The sequence below is a fragment of the Polypterus senegalus genome, chromosome 5 (assembly GCF_016835505.1).
Source record: "Polypterus senegalus isolate Bchr_013 chromosome 5, ASM1683550v1, whole genome shotgun sequence".
Classification (NCBI taxonomy): Eukaryota; Metazoa; Chordata; class Cladistia; order Polypteriformes; family Polypteridae; genus Polypterus; species Polypterus senegalus.
In genome coordinates, this window is record NC_053158.1 from 123,748,815 (window position 1) to 123,764,985 (window position 16,171).

Below are 16,171 nucleotides of genomic sequence, written 5' to 3' on the forward strand. Positions count from 1 at the left end.
AATACCAAGATCATAAACCTGTAAATTACTAATTAAGGCAGAGTTTGAAATAACCAAGTCAAGTGTATGACCCCTAGAATGTGTGGGGACATCAACATATTGTTGTAAGTTGAGAGAATCTAACAGCTCAAGAAAATCAACAGTGAGATAACCTTTAGGATTATCAACATGAATATTTATATCTCCCAGGATTATGATGTTGGTAGAGGTGGCACAAAGTGTTGTGAGAAGATCAGTCATTTCTGGAAAAAAAGCTGGGTTGAGTTGAGTTGAGTTGGGTTTTGGAAGTTGATAGATAAGAAGAACAGTCATGGGAAAAGGGGGCTTACATTTAAATGCAAGGTATTCGCAGGAAGATGTTACAGGTAACGAAATAGGGGACACCCCCAGGGCCTGATGACAGATGATGGCTAGTCCACCAGTGCTGCAAGCTGCCTCCAAATAACTGTAGCCAGATGGACACACTTCATTTAAGGTAGAGTAAGCCTCTGATTGGTGGCAGGTTTCTGTCAGACACAAGAAGTCAAGTCCTTTCTCCCTGATGTGTTCTTCAATCAGTACGGATTTATTGCTGATGGACTGAGAATTAAACAGTTCAAATTTGACTAGTGATTGTGGAGTAAATCTTTGTACAGGTCTCAATACATTAAAATCCACTCCACACAGCTTAGAATCCACTCCACAAAATAAATCCAGCCGGGGATTTAAGGATCTTGCGGTATTTCTCACAATGGCTCAGGTGTTTCCCATGCTAGAGTGCAGAGATCTTGTGATATGTATATGGCTAATTTGTATGGATAATTAGTCAGTTGCACAACAAAAATCTCAAAACAAGCTTTAAAGTAGTCTTCCCCTTCTCCAGAAAGGAAACACATGCAACCCTGTGAAATAATATTAATAACAAAAAATGGGTTACTATTTATTCATTATATATGTTTTAGTTATTGCTAGTTTGTGGTTATCGTTCTGTCTACATCCATTATTGATTCAGGCTGGGTGGCGCAGAGATTAACACTGCTGCTTCACAGCTCAGATCTTATATTTGGCCACAATAATTGGTCCAGGATAGTTGGCATATGTGTATTATGTTTATGGCCATTAGAGACAATTAAAAAAGTGTACCATTGTAATCCATTAAACACTAGTTCAGTTCCTCCTTCCCCTTTGACTTAAATGCATTTCACAAAGTTTGGCAGTGTTCACAGACTGCCAAGTCATAATGTTAAAATGGATATCCTACTGAGATTATTAGATTACCTGACAGGACAAATGGTCTGAAAATGTTTAAACTTTATGTAGTTAGATCTCCTGTTAATATTTTAGCAGCTGTCATTTAGAACCAGCAAAAATAAATTATTGTATATCCATGTGTCTTACCTGTCTTTGTTGAATTAAATAATTAAAAATATGCTCCATATAAATAGACTGAGAAATTTAACTAATTTTCCAATTGGCTATATTAGGTACATAACATTTCTATGAGCAGACATTTTAACAGATTTGGTATGAATTAAATTAATAAAAAATGTTAGAATATGCAGCATGGTAGGGTGGTGGATAGCAATACCCCGTATGGATCCTGTCTCCTAATGTTCAAATTCCATTCTCAGGCATTGTTAATGTGCAGTTTGCACATTATTCCTTTGGCTGCATTGGATTCTTACCACATCCAAAATGAAAGCTAGGTTGACTGGTGATTCTAAACTGAGCCAATGCGAGTTTGCATGACTGGACACCATGACAGAGTGGAACCCTGTCCATGTCTCTTTCTTACATTACACCAACTGCTTCCATTATAGGATCTGACTCTGAACTGAATTAAGCAGGTTTGAGAATGTTATGATATGTCAAATGTGATATATGAAAGTGAGAAATATTTTATCATGGGATCAGTGATAATGAAATAGTAAGACTGCAATATAGAAATTTGGAGTTTATTGGTTTACTGTATATATAGGAGAGAATTGCCTTATAAGCTCAAAAATTCCAAAAATATTAAATAATTCATTATTAATAGAGTTCAACTCAAAATGCATGTTTAATAATTTATAAGTAGGATAACATAGTGGTGCAGTGGTAGTTGTGCAGGCAATCATAAATGATTGAGGCATCCCTGGACTAGTGATAAAAGTAAACAATGCATTTCAATTGCTTGTGTGTGGTCCCTGTCGCTTACAATGATGATTGTAAGTCATAAGGCTGAAAGAACTGGCAGCTCCATCTGCAAAAAGATGAACTCTAGAATGTGCATTTGAACTAAACAGTATGCTATCACTTAAAATTATGTGAAAAGAACTCTTCTTAAATGGATTTTTGCTCTTGATGACTAAAATAAAATACTACTAAAAACATAGTAAGTAGCTTTCCTCTTGACATCAGGGATCATGTAAACAGTTTAATTCCTGAGAACCCCTAAATGGGTTACTTCTACATGCTTCCTAAGATTCACAAAGAAGGGAACTCAGGAATGCGTACAGTCTCAAGAATTTGTTCCTTTACAGAAAATGTTTCAGGATGGCTGGAGCACATTCTTAAACCTCTCACCCACAATTCAATGATTTCTTTAAAAAACTGTCTGCTATAGGCCCCTTACCTGAGAGAACCTTACTGGCCACAATGGATGTTGAGGCACTTTACACAAACATCCCTCATGATAATGGCATATTTGCATGTGAAACGTACCTTAAACAATATGATTTACCCATATTGTCAGTTTTACAAATGATAAAATTCACTCTGACACACAATTTATTCTCATTTGGACAAGACTTCTACTTGCAACAAATGGGGACTGCAATGGGCTGTCAGTTTGCACCTCACTATGCAAACTTATTTGTGGGTATATTGGAGGAAGATTTTAAGTCAATGTGTGTCTTAAAACCAATTTTGTATCTCTGTTACATAGATGACATCTTCATAATCTGGACTGCCAGTGAGAAGGACCTCCTTCATTTTAATAATGAATATTATTCTTTCCACCCCAACATAAAGCTGAAGCTTAATTACTCAAAAACAGAAGTGAGCTTCCTTGACACCACTGTTCAACGGAAAGATAACACACTTGTAACTTCTGTTTTTCACAAAGCAACAGACAGAAGGACCTACCTGAGATGTGAAAGCTTCCAAAACAAGCACATAAGGTGCTCCATTATTTTCATCCAAGCAATACATTACAACTGTTTTTGCTCAGACACGACAGATGTGGATAAACAACTGCAGGAGCAATACAAGAAAAGATTTCATCAGACAATGTAATGCCCCCAAAACAACAGACACTTACATACGTAGAGATACTGCCATACCCAGAGACAACCTTCTGGAATATAAAAACAAACACAACAAGAACCTCACTCCCCTTGTTGTCAGTTATAACCCATATCTAGAAGCACTTTGAAAAATTATAAAAGAACTTTAGCCAATACTAAACAATAACGAAATGCTGAAAAATGTTTTTCTACAATCACTCCTCCTGGCAAACGGTCAACCACCAGACCTGCAGCAACTAATTGTTGGAAGCACCCTAAGTGAACTAACAGAAAGTGGCACATCATCCTGCCTACAGAAAAGATGGAAAATGCATCCTTACATTTATGAAATATATTATGTAGTTATACCACACTACCAACTAGAACATCGCATAAAGGTATCGCTTTCCTGCAGATCAACTAATGTCGTCTGCATGAAATGTCCTGACACTGCACTCTATGTGGGAAAAACTGGACAAACACCCCGCCAAAGAATGAACTTACACAGGTTCCACATTAAACATGGCAACAGAGATGAAAGTTCCTGTAGCAGTTCACTTCAACAGCCATGGACACTGAGAGAGACTTTAAAGTCATAGTGCTTATGGCCAACTTCAGAACACAGCAAGAGAGAAAGAATGGGAAATTAAACTCATGCTAAAATTTAACACATTACAAAATGGTTTAAATAGAGACAAGAGTTTATGGCCAGATATGAGGATTTTTTGCATCTCTTGGACTGACCCAGACAATGTGACTACAGATCCACATTGTATTGAAAAACTAAATGAGTCTTAGAGGTCTACTAACTTTTTACATCTAAGATGTCTCACTTAAATGTTTTCCAGTGGTGTATCTGTCCTAGTGTCTACATAAACACAGTGAATTCCAGTTTCTATATTACATCTTGCCTGAAGAAGGGGCCCAAGTTGCATTGAAAGCTTGGATACTGTAATCTTTTTAGTTAGCCAATAAAAGGTGTCATTTTGCTTGATTGCACTTGATAACAAAGAGCCACAGGAGATGCAGATTTCTGTAGTTAATACACCCAAAATATGCCAAATGACTCTGATACCAACAGAATCATGAACCATGGACAAGATTGCACAACAACCAAGTTATGACCAGAAAAAAGAAAAAAAAAATATATATATATATATATATAATAATAAAAAAATCCTGGGACAATATGTGACTTTTTCAAGATGAGACTTTGTGCCAAGAGATTTAACCATGCCTGGGGCCAGAATTAAAAGACAGAGAGTAAATAACAAAGTAGAATGTTGTGAATAATTCAAAAAAATTGGCACGATACACATGCAGAGCAGGATAGAGATAATGAAAGTACTAAATCTAAACTAAAGTGAATCGAGCTCCGTGTGTAGTCGGAGGGGACAGTTCTGTCTCTCATTTAAAAGAATAGAAAATCTTCCTCTTCATAGGGGCGCGCCTCGGGAGTGGGTCCCCCAACAGGAGCAGAGGATGTTTGGAGGAGAAGAGACACAAAAATAGCTGCTGTACAAACTTTTAAATATTCAAAGCGCCGCGCAAGATGCAGATCACACGGCACGGCAGCAGCAGCAAGTCATCAGCTGATCGAGTAAACAGGAGGTTTAAAAAAAAAACTATTTATTTCCAATTGTATCACCCTTTGGGAGGGGGTTTTGGAGGCGCATGTCTCCTTGGGGTGCATTCAACCCCCCTCTTCACAATGCGAGCGGCAGAGACATGAAGTGGCTGGCGCATAGCACAGGCCAAGGGTGCAAAGCCCCCTAGTGTATATATATATATATACATACATACATATAGATTAGATATATAGATTAGATATAGATAATATATATATACATATATATATGTATAAAGAGAGAGAGAGAGATTGTGGCGGACGACTGGGGATCCTGCCCAGCAGGGATGTCTGGAAGGACCAGGACAGGGACAATACCTGCCCTGGGCCACGAGAGGACAGCCACCTTGGTCTGCATGGGGGCCATGGGATCAGAAGCTCATCCCTGTTGGGGCCCGTGGACACCGTCAGGGGGTGCCCAGAGGATCATGGAGCCTTGGAATACAGCACTTTGGCCACAACTAGAAGTGCTGCCGGAAGAGATTCCAGGCACTCCTGGCATGCTTCCAGGTGCTCATGTGGCACTTCCAGCATACCAGGAAGTGCTGTCAGAAAATCACCAGAAAGCACATGGAGCACATCTGGGTGAAGTATAAAATAGGCCGCCTCACTCCATTTGAGGAGCCGGAGTCGGGAGGCAGAGGACAGAGATGGAGACAGGAGGAGTGGAGGCAGCAAAAGAAAAGGAAAAGAGAAAGGAATGAAAAGGACTGTGAGTCTTTGGGCACTGTGTTTGTGCTGTGTGCGCAAAGGAGAATAAAAGCATGTCTTTGTGGACATCTGGTATTGTTTCTGTCTGTGTCCGAGGTTCAAGTTCCACAACGGTATCTCAGATTGGACTCTCTGCCTGGTACAAGGCAGGGACCCATCAGTAAAAATTATTTTGTGGATGGCCCGACACAGCAGAGCGAGACACACACATGTGCTGCTACCGCTGTACACGATCTCCACAAGCACTTTTCAAGCCAGTGAAGGTCCAGGTTAAGTCAAGAATACGAAGGTGGTGATATAGAAACAAAGTTTTATCTCACTTACTTACAAATTAAATTTAAGGAGCATATACTAATATATTGTGTAGAACATCAACAATTAAAAATTTCACTGTACAATCAAAGATCTTTATGTGCCATTACATCTCTGCTTCTAAGTATGGTTAAATACAGGAACACAATTCATTCATTAAGATGTACTGTGCTAAACACTGCAAAACACTGTCTATATGCATCATCAGACAAATGATCATATTATAGATGTTGTAAGGAATATGTCTAGATCAGTGTTAATGTCAATAACTATGTATTTTGGATTCGTTGAACTACAGATCTACTTTTGTTTTGCTTCCACATCTGAAAGATGTCAGTATTGTTTTTTTAGAGATTCTAAATTAGAGAAATATGACCATGGATGTGTGCCTAATTGGGCCATGTGATAGACTGGTACTCTGTTCAGCACTGTTCTTGTCTTATGCCAGAAGCTGCCACAAATGGCACCACAGCCAAAAATGGATTAAGCTGGCTTGACAATGCAATCAGCCATCTATCTTCAAACCTGAGCAAGTTTGCAGGAAAGCAGGACACTGCAGGAAGCATCAGACTCAAGCCAGGAACAATCCCTAGACAGGGCACCAGTCCGTTGCATGGGAAAACACTTGCACATGCACATCGGGGCAAATTTACTTAACCTGCAAGTCTTTGGGTTGAGGGAAGAAATTAGAGCATCTCGAGGAAACCCATGTGCACACAAGGAGAACATACAAACTACATGCATAGAGCACCTGGGAGATGAACCTTGGTCTCCTTGTTGCAAGGAGCCTAGTTTGAGAATGTTATGTTATATTCTTTTATGAATTTGAAAGTAACATAACTGCATGGTATTTTCAGGTATTACGTGTTTTATGTTAACATCAATTTCAGAATACTTAGCAATATCTAAAAATAGTTTTAAGGAATCTGAAAGTAATTTCCTGCTCGATCTTGAAACAACTTTCTGTGAAAATGCTCTCTTTTCAATTGTGCCTATCTTTTTAACATCCCTAAAACAAAGTAAAATTATATGAAAACAATTTAAAATCAGCTTAAAATATCTTTTAAAAATGTGTATATCTTTATAAGGACTAGATGTAATATATATTTTAGTATTTATAGTTTCAGTATATCATATAATATTCCACTCCTTTGAGCAACTTTAAATTGCATTTTAAGATGCCCTGAAGCAGGTCTTATGATAGTGGAGAGCATTTTATGATATGCTAAAAATCACACACACATGAAACTTATATATCATTCTCCTATTCATCAAAAGAATTTTTGAAAAATGATAACATTTTCAAGGGAAATAACTTCTAAATATTTTTAAATTAATTTAAAATATTCTAAAATGCACAGACAATCAGTGTCAGAAATCTTGAAAGACAAATAAGGTACTTTTGAAATAAATCACAAAATATCTAAAATTGCAAACTGCATTGAAAGAATATCAAAATGGTTTACACATGGCTCATAAATGTCAGCTATTTACAAAATTATTTTAAAATTCATTTTACATTTCATAAAAGCTGAAATGCATTTTGAGATCTGTGAAATAAATTTTGATGTACCTTTATAGGTAAATTTGTGCCTGTCATAACCACTGGCCTGCACCAAGCTCATTTAATTACACTAAATACAGATTTTCACTTTTCTTTTCAGCACACCTTGTAATATGTTATGACTGTTTTACAATAAAATAAAATAAATGTGAATTTCTAGTGTGCATAATGACATTATATAAAAAATATGTGATAAAGTGTGCTTATTGGACAACTAATGGTAAAAGGTCAAAACAATTTCACTAATCTTTGTTTAATGCAGAACATTAACATTCATACTGAAGAAATAATATGACCTAACAGCCTTAAGTGTTGGATTAGGTCTAAAAGAAATTCAAATGCTATAATTTGTTATTGATAGCCCTTCTTACTTAGCTTAGCTTCTTTAGTTTTATTAATTAATTCATTTAATTTATTTTTGAACCCACTTTTTCAGTTTCAGCATCATATAGTACTAAGGTTTATTCTGGTAGCAACTGGTACAAGACAGTCATAAAGGGTGAATGGAGAGAGCCACTGTGCACTTTTGCTTATGCTGGGCTAATTTAGTACTGCTAATCAACCTTAGCCATACTTCTTTTAGGAGTGTAGAGCCCCTCAAACAATGTGCCTTCAAGTTTTCTTATTATGTGTTTGCTACTATAGAATTTGCTATCTTCAGAAAGTTAGCATTTTTCCTTCTTATACTGTATGTTGCACTTTATATAGTGAAACCTCTTGAGGCACATGCAAGTTTAGCCTTTTGGATTAAAATATTCTGTATGAGAAAAGTATGTGCTAAATTTTGAAACTGTAGCTGCAGAGTTTTCATATATAACCAAAACTCATACATAAGAAAATACTGTACAAACAAATCACTTTTCTTATGTCACAAAATAAAAAGATAGAAACTAAGAAAACATAATTTTTCATAAGGAGAGTCGTCCCAATATTACTATATTATTACTGTAGCACTATGTAAGGTTCAATTGCTTCAAGATCAAAGTAGGAGAAATACTTAACATGAGTTGTAAAACACCACAAACAATCATTCTGAAAAAATGTTTTATCTTGTTTTTCCATAGATATTGCCCTTTACTGATTCACTGTGGTCAGTGTTGGGGCAATGTTCTTCATTTTCTTTTTGTCTTAATTTATTGGAATGGGCCTGAGTTCTGCCAAACATCTTTAGAATATAAATAGGAACTTCCAGAACTGATAATTCAGCTTGTGAACATTTACAATATGCATTGTTGCTTAGCCAACAATAGAACAAAAAATAGATGTAGAATTAAAAAGTATTTCAATAAAAATGTTTTTACTAAACTGTCCCCAGGAACATTTTCCTTGAATCATGATTGACAGGAAAAGCTGTGCGGTATTACTTATGTTTGACAGAAGCTCATTTGGACTGTCTACATTATACATTCTTTTGTCTTTTGTTGTTTCTTTATGTTGTGCAATTCTGTCTATTTTCTATTGTCAAAATACAGATGCATTTAAATGTTGAATTTATGATTTGCAAATGTCAAAATACTGATCTTAAAATGCTACCCTTTAAAAAAGTAGGTCATGTCAAAAAAAGTTCTTCACATGGTAGGCAATATAAGAGTGAAAATAACAATAATAATTAGGTTAGAGTTGCAAAATCAGGCCAATGCAGTAGCAACCTCCATCATAATTTCCCAGCAAAACACTTTGACTACAAGAGTAGTCAGCTTGACAAGTAACTGCAAGAGGAAGCAGAAAAAACTAATGGTTCTATCCAAGGAGGTAAAGGCTACCATAAGCAAAAGAGATCCAGTACAAACTAAACGGACAACCAAAGTATTAAATAAAAAAAACATAAAATCTACATTACTTAGATTTCAAACAATCTTTAACATGTAGCACAGCTAGTACCCCATTAAATGGATCATTATCATTATAACTGGTCACGTTCTTTCAGTCATAGCATCATTTGAAATAGTGCCTTTCTTAGCAAATCCATCAAAACACACTTTCAAAATTCAAATGCACTTCTCAATACAGTATATAGTACACATGCAATTATATATATATTACAAAGCATAGTTTAAATATTATTGGATTAGATGAACTTTTTGAAAATAAGAAATTCTGCACTATTACAACATCCTAGAAAGTTAGAAAAAGAAGCCCAGGAAGCCAGTGAACATGAATTCAAGCACAACAGATTAAGAAGGGGTTGGTCTGGGCTGGAGTCAGCAGTACAGCAAGCCTATTGAAGTCAGTATACCTTTTATGGTGACCTTCAATTGTGTGCGCCTTGTCCTGCTGATTTTTATTTTTGGAAAAATAAGTCATCATTTAAGTAACAGGTATATTTATTTCACCAGCTCTTATTTGGCCTTTCCTTGCTCTGAGGTAGGTAAATGCAACTGAAGATCAAAAGAACACATTCCCATGGAATGTCAAATATAGTGGCATCCAGTTATTGTATGTACTGTACTACATTTCTACATAAGTTACATATCAGAAAATGTATTTATGTACAGGCAGGCATTTTAGACTGGTCATTGTATATATTAAATTTCTTTATAAGTTACATATACAGTTCAAATCCAGTTATAGCGAAAACCGAAGTAACTACATTTTCAGAATAACAAATATATTTTATGCTGAGTAAAAAAAGACACCAAGAAGTTTGGTCAGCCATATCTTTTCATAGCATTGGCAGCGAATCACATCATCCATAAGGCATGCTTGCAAGATAATGAAACAAAACTCATCAGAATACACAGATGTATTTGCTAATTACACACTGATTTGTAAATATGACCTACCAAATATGTCACTCACATTCAGTTTACAAAATATAACAATGCTTTTATATTAGTTAATACAGTCATATGTCAAAAATATAATAATAATATATATATATATACTGTATATATATATATTCATCCATTGATCCATTCTCTTCCGCTTATCCGAGGTCGGGTCGCAGGGGCAGCAGCTTAAGCAGAGAGGCCCAGACTTCCCTCTCCCCGGCCACTTCTTCCAGCTCTTCCGGGAGAATCCCAAGGAGTTCCCAGGCCAGCCGGGAGACATAGTCCCTCCATCGTGTCCTGGGCCTTCCCCGGGGCCTCCTCTTGGTTGGACGTGCCCGGAACACCTCACCAAGGAGGCGTCCAGGAGGCATCCTGATCAGATGCCCGAGCCACCTCATCTGACTCCTCTCGATGCGGAGGAGCAGCGGCTCTACTCTGAGCCCCTCCCGGATGACTGAGCTTCTCACCCTGTCTTTAAGGGAAAGCCCAGACTCCCTGCGGAGGAAACTCATTTCAGCCTCTTGTATTCACGATCTCGTTGTTTCGGTCACTACCCATAGCTCATGACCATAGGTGAGGGTAGGAGCGTAGATCGACTGGTAAATTGAGAGCTTTGCCTTACGGCTCAGCTCCTTTTTCACCACAACAGACCGATGCAGAGCCCGCATCACTGCGGATGCCGCACCGATCTGCCTGTCGATCTCACGCTCCATTCTTCCCTCACTCGTGAACAAGACCCCGAGATACTTGAGCTCCTCCACTTGAGGCAGGATCTCTCCCCCAACCCTGAGAGGGCACTCCACCCTTTTCCAGCTGAGGACCATATATATATCATGCGGTGGGCTGGCGCCATGCCCGGGGTTTGTTTCCTGCCTTGCGCCCTTTGTTGGATGGGATTGGATCCAGCAGACCCCTGTGACCCTGTATTTAGGATATAGCGGGTTGCATAATGGATGGATGGATAATATGTCAATATACTATGTCCTTTTACTAGTTAACTAATTTGGTCCTACCAAGGTCAAGGTTCCAGCCCTAGCACTGCTCGTTAGCCATATCACCTTCACCATCATTTTTTAATATACAGTTTGCCATAAGAAAGATGCAAACCCTGAATCCTTCACAGAGACCAAGAGCTGTAATTTGCCTCATAATCAGCATATCAAGCCCCAGTAGTTCTTCAGTACCAGCTGGTTGTGCACAGCAGAAGGTGGGGCTGCCATTAGTCTTCTTTTTATCACATAATTGGCTTCTACAACAAGCTTTACCGTGAGCAGATGTTGATGTAGTTCTTGTCTTGTCAGCATTGTTGCATGCCTTTGCCACTGTTCTTTTCCTGTCAGCAATGGTTGCTTGTAGTAAGAAGATCCAAAACCTAAGGTTGCCCAGACATTCAATGTGTGAGTTGTGTTGTGCATATCGTGTTATAAACTCTCAATTAGGACCAAGTTCAAGGTACAAGGCCTACTAGTTCACAAATTTTGCATGACAGACAGACAACCCTTAGTATTTTCCATATGTATATAGATTAGTTGATGTTAATAAACCTCAAAATGAAAAAATGGCAGAACAATGTCCTCCCATTACTAACCCATCCAGAGGTTTGTTTCGGTGACTTCCTTAGGCAACATTTCCAGTGCTAAAATTGATGAACATGCCCTTGTGGCATGTATTCCATCTAAGACCCCAAGCAACCTGGTAATTTTTGATCAGCCATATGGAATCAGAAGTACAAGCATGACTTTTTCTGTGTAAAATGACAAACTACCGTCATTCAACCTTATAGACAGTACTAAAATATTTACCATACAGCATGCAGCACTAATGTAATCAGTTCACTAGTACAGTCATTATGTTCCAAAAGCAGAAGAAGACTCGCACAACCCCTGTTACTTCAGTATGTATTTATGACAAAAATATGATTCATTATACATATTGAAACAAAACAAAACAAAAAACCTGAAAAGCTATTTATGATATGAATGAAATCTTGATAATTAAAATAAATAGATATTATTTGAACTACTCATCGTCAGAGAGAGAGAATTTACAAATTGAAGTTATTATAGGAGATCCACGAGATACCTGAGTATTTTTACAAGTAAGCAACATGAGTCTACATTTAATTAATGCAGTTCAGAATACAACCGTTTTTTTTTGTCTTGAATGATATTATTCTACCTGGTGTTACACCAGTTATTGCTGTTAAGAGGTGGTGACTGATTTCAGACCCAAGGCAATCTGAAAGATACACAAAAGTGATCGGAGTACTGAGCACTTCCAAAACAAATAAACTAATGAGACGGGAACCTGTTGATAGCGTTTTCAATTCCGATGTTGTCCTGGCCACATTTTTAGACAGATTTAAGTGAGTGTGATATAAGTGCCCAATGTACAATTTTTATCTGAGTTATAATATGCTCTGTGCAAATCATACACGCATAAATCTTCTGGACAGCCAAGTTCCAGTCATTTGAAATTGTAATAGAAAGATGCTTTTGTCATCATGCCCTGAGGCCTACCATGTAATCTATGGGTAAATTCATTAAAACTTGGTTATAAAACCTAGAAATATAGCAATAACTTCACCAAACAACTTAGAATTGCTTTAGGAGATTGGTGCAAGACGGGAAAATGTAAGCAAATTGTTTTTCACAAATTTTCTAACGTATGGTGGCTAATGAGATAGCAGTTGAAAAGATACATAGATGTTGTCTATATAAAGATCTCTAAAGAACTGGGTATGAAGTGGTTTACATAAGCTGAATACTGAATAGATTAGAGTAAGATGAAATATAGTTATTATAAATTGATGCAGTTGTCAAGAACATCCATGCCTTAAACTATATCCTACACTGGTGCCAAATCTTAAGTGAATAGTGAACCACAGGACTACTTGTAAATTTAAGGGAATTAGAATTATTTAATGCATAACAAGTCATAATAAGAGAATTTTTAGCCCAATTTAATTTCCATGTCTAGTTTAGCAGTTTCATAATATGTTTGCAGCCCAGTAACAAAAAGAGAAAGTCAGCTGAGTGGTGCCATGCCTACTTAAGGCTGTTAAATGTAATGATAATTTTCCTAACAACAAACTTGAAATAAAACACATCCTAAATTGTACTCCCTATTAAGTTTAACAAATACACACACTGCTCCTTAATCACAGAGGTAAATTTCACCACACAACTAAACCGTATATTTTTCCAGTTGATTACAAGAATATTAATGGCAGAATTTTTTTTTGTATATATCATCTGCAGGAGGCAATACATTTAAAAACAAACAAGGGAATTTATTGCAAACCTACATCACTGCATGAAGAAATTTCAGTAACTTTATTAAAATATTTGTTGCAAGCATATCAAGCGAGCCCCCCAACTACTATGTGTAAGTAATCATGCATGCACTCAGTTTAACAGGCTTCTAAATAAAATTTTAAAAAAGAAAATCCAGAGTGTGTTCATTTGAAGCATATAAAAATAGCTTGGAACTGTAAATATTTGGGAAAGAATATATATAATAAAGAGACTTTATTAGACATATTGTCTGGACAGTGTACTATCTGCATTTGTAGCCCTTTGACTTGTTTGATAACTAATATAGTAGATACAGCTAAAAATGTCATTCATATAAATATCATTTATTTTCTTAAAATGCTTCTTGAAATATCTGTATAGTGTTGAAAACACAAGCAATACCAAAGAATCTGCATTATTTTTATTATCTAAAAACTTTGTTAAATAAACATATATACTGATTTGAAAATGATATAAGTAGTAAGTAAAACTGATCTTTAATTATTAGTACATGATCCTCCAACTCATTTTTCTTCAACTTTAAGAGAAGAAAAATTAACACCTTGGACAGTGTTCCCTACATATAGATTTTAATTATGGAATCAATTAAAGGATGCCCTGCAGCCTTTATATGCTGAAACTGCTAATTGGAACCTATTAAGATTTGAAGAAATGCTCTCTCTGAATACAAGTAATTAAGTTAAACGTTCCCCGTTTCCATCCAGCAGCTCAAACTAAGGATAAACATGTTACAAGCATGCTGTAGGTCTGTAGCAGATGCACTTTACTATTTTGAAATCCTCTGCTTTATGGAGTCTGACAAACCATACATTTCAGATAATTGCAGTATTCATGACTGCAACTGCCTATGTTCCAAATGTGATTGAAGATCATTTGGCTATTGAGATGCTAATGAGAAATGCAACTACATAATAGTGTACATAAGGTGGATAATTAATTGTCCATAAAGAGTTCCATTACAAGTACTTTTGTCCACTGATCATGCAATTCATGCCTCACATTAATAAAAACTTGACTATACTCTGTCCATTTAAGGGTGAAAGTGGCATCAGGGAAAATTATGAGTTGCACCATAATTATGTGACAGCTGCTATTTTAATAGGTATAAACATTTAATTGTGCTGAGATAGGGTGAGACCCAAGCTGAGTTCACTCTAGTCTTGTACCCAGTGGATGGGATCTGGCTCCATGGGAACAAAAAACTGGATTAGATTGTTTCAAATGATGGAATAATGGATGAAATAACACATAATTCTACTATGTATAACGTGTCCATAAAACCAAATGCTTTTATTGAGAGTAAAACGTTTAATGATTAATTTAATTATACAGCATTGCATGGGCTTCAGGCTACTTTTGAACTATACAAAAAGTAACAGCAAAAATGAACCTACATATTACAATATGACTCACTCATACACTTTCATACAATATTTCAAAAGCAAAGCATCTCATGTAACTCAAGTAATGCCATTATTTGCAATGACATTGTAGTTATTTGCATTTTCACTTTATTTCTTTTCTCATTGCAGAGCCACTTAAATTTGGCACTGTTCTGTCTGAGACTAAACAAAACAAAAAAAATGCAGTTGTGTTCTTTTTATTCAGTTTTCCATTCAGTGATAACCTGTCATTAATACCTATGGTCCACCTTCAGCAACCTCCTTATATTATACATACATCTATAGTTTCTTTATTTAATACTAAACCTGGCTGGCCTTGGAAAATCTGCTTAACCATGCATTCAACAGACCTTGGACATTTGCATCTTGTGAGAAAAAATTGAACAACAATAGAAAGATAAAATGGACTGCTGCCTTATAAACAACATACCGATTCAGTTAGAACCTTTCAGTGGGACTGTCCTAGATTCAGGCAGTCCTTTAACATGACAGAATCAAAGAAAGAAACACTGCTTCAAAAACTACCCTGAAATGGTTTTCTGCTGTTCATTTCATTTTCAAATTACATTATCATTTATAGATCATATACAACTTTCATAATTGACAGTGAAAGACATTCAAAGTTTGCAAGTAGGACTCTGGACAATCTCTGAAACAAAAAGAGATTAAGCATTTGTGGACTACTCACATGACTTTTGCTTTGCTGATATACACTGTTTTAATACTTAATTCAAACTGCCAATGATCTGCTTGACTTTATTTTGTATTTTGTTAAGCACCATGGCCCCTTAGAAGTTTATTTACTTTGTGATCTGTATGAAGGATTTTTTTCTAGCAGCACTTAATTGCAAGGACTATATGTATGGGCTTGCTATACTGCATCTATTAGCCAGTTGTTTCTGTGTAACCCAAATAAATCATTTTTTAAGGTTTTGTTGCAGGTTAGAAAAAAATATTAGTGTCTATATGCATAGATGTATGTACTGAATTCTGTTTTGTTACTGTGGGCCTAGAGCTAAAGTAGCACCCACTGTGGCTGCCTCCTGCCTTGAGGACACTGTTGCCAGATCAGTTTCCAGTAACCTTGGATGGAATTATGTAAGTTTTGGAATGTAACTTTGTGTTCTGTGTTTTACATGTATTATTATTGTATATATTTAAAGAGTGAGGTGTTAGGCTAAGAAGCATAAATGACAAGACAGACTTCCAAAGTTCTGCCTG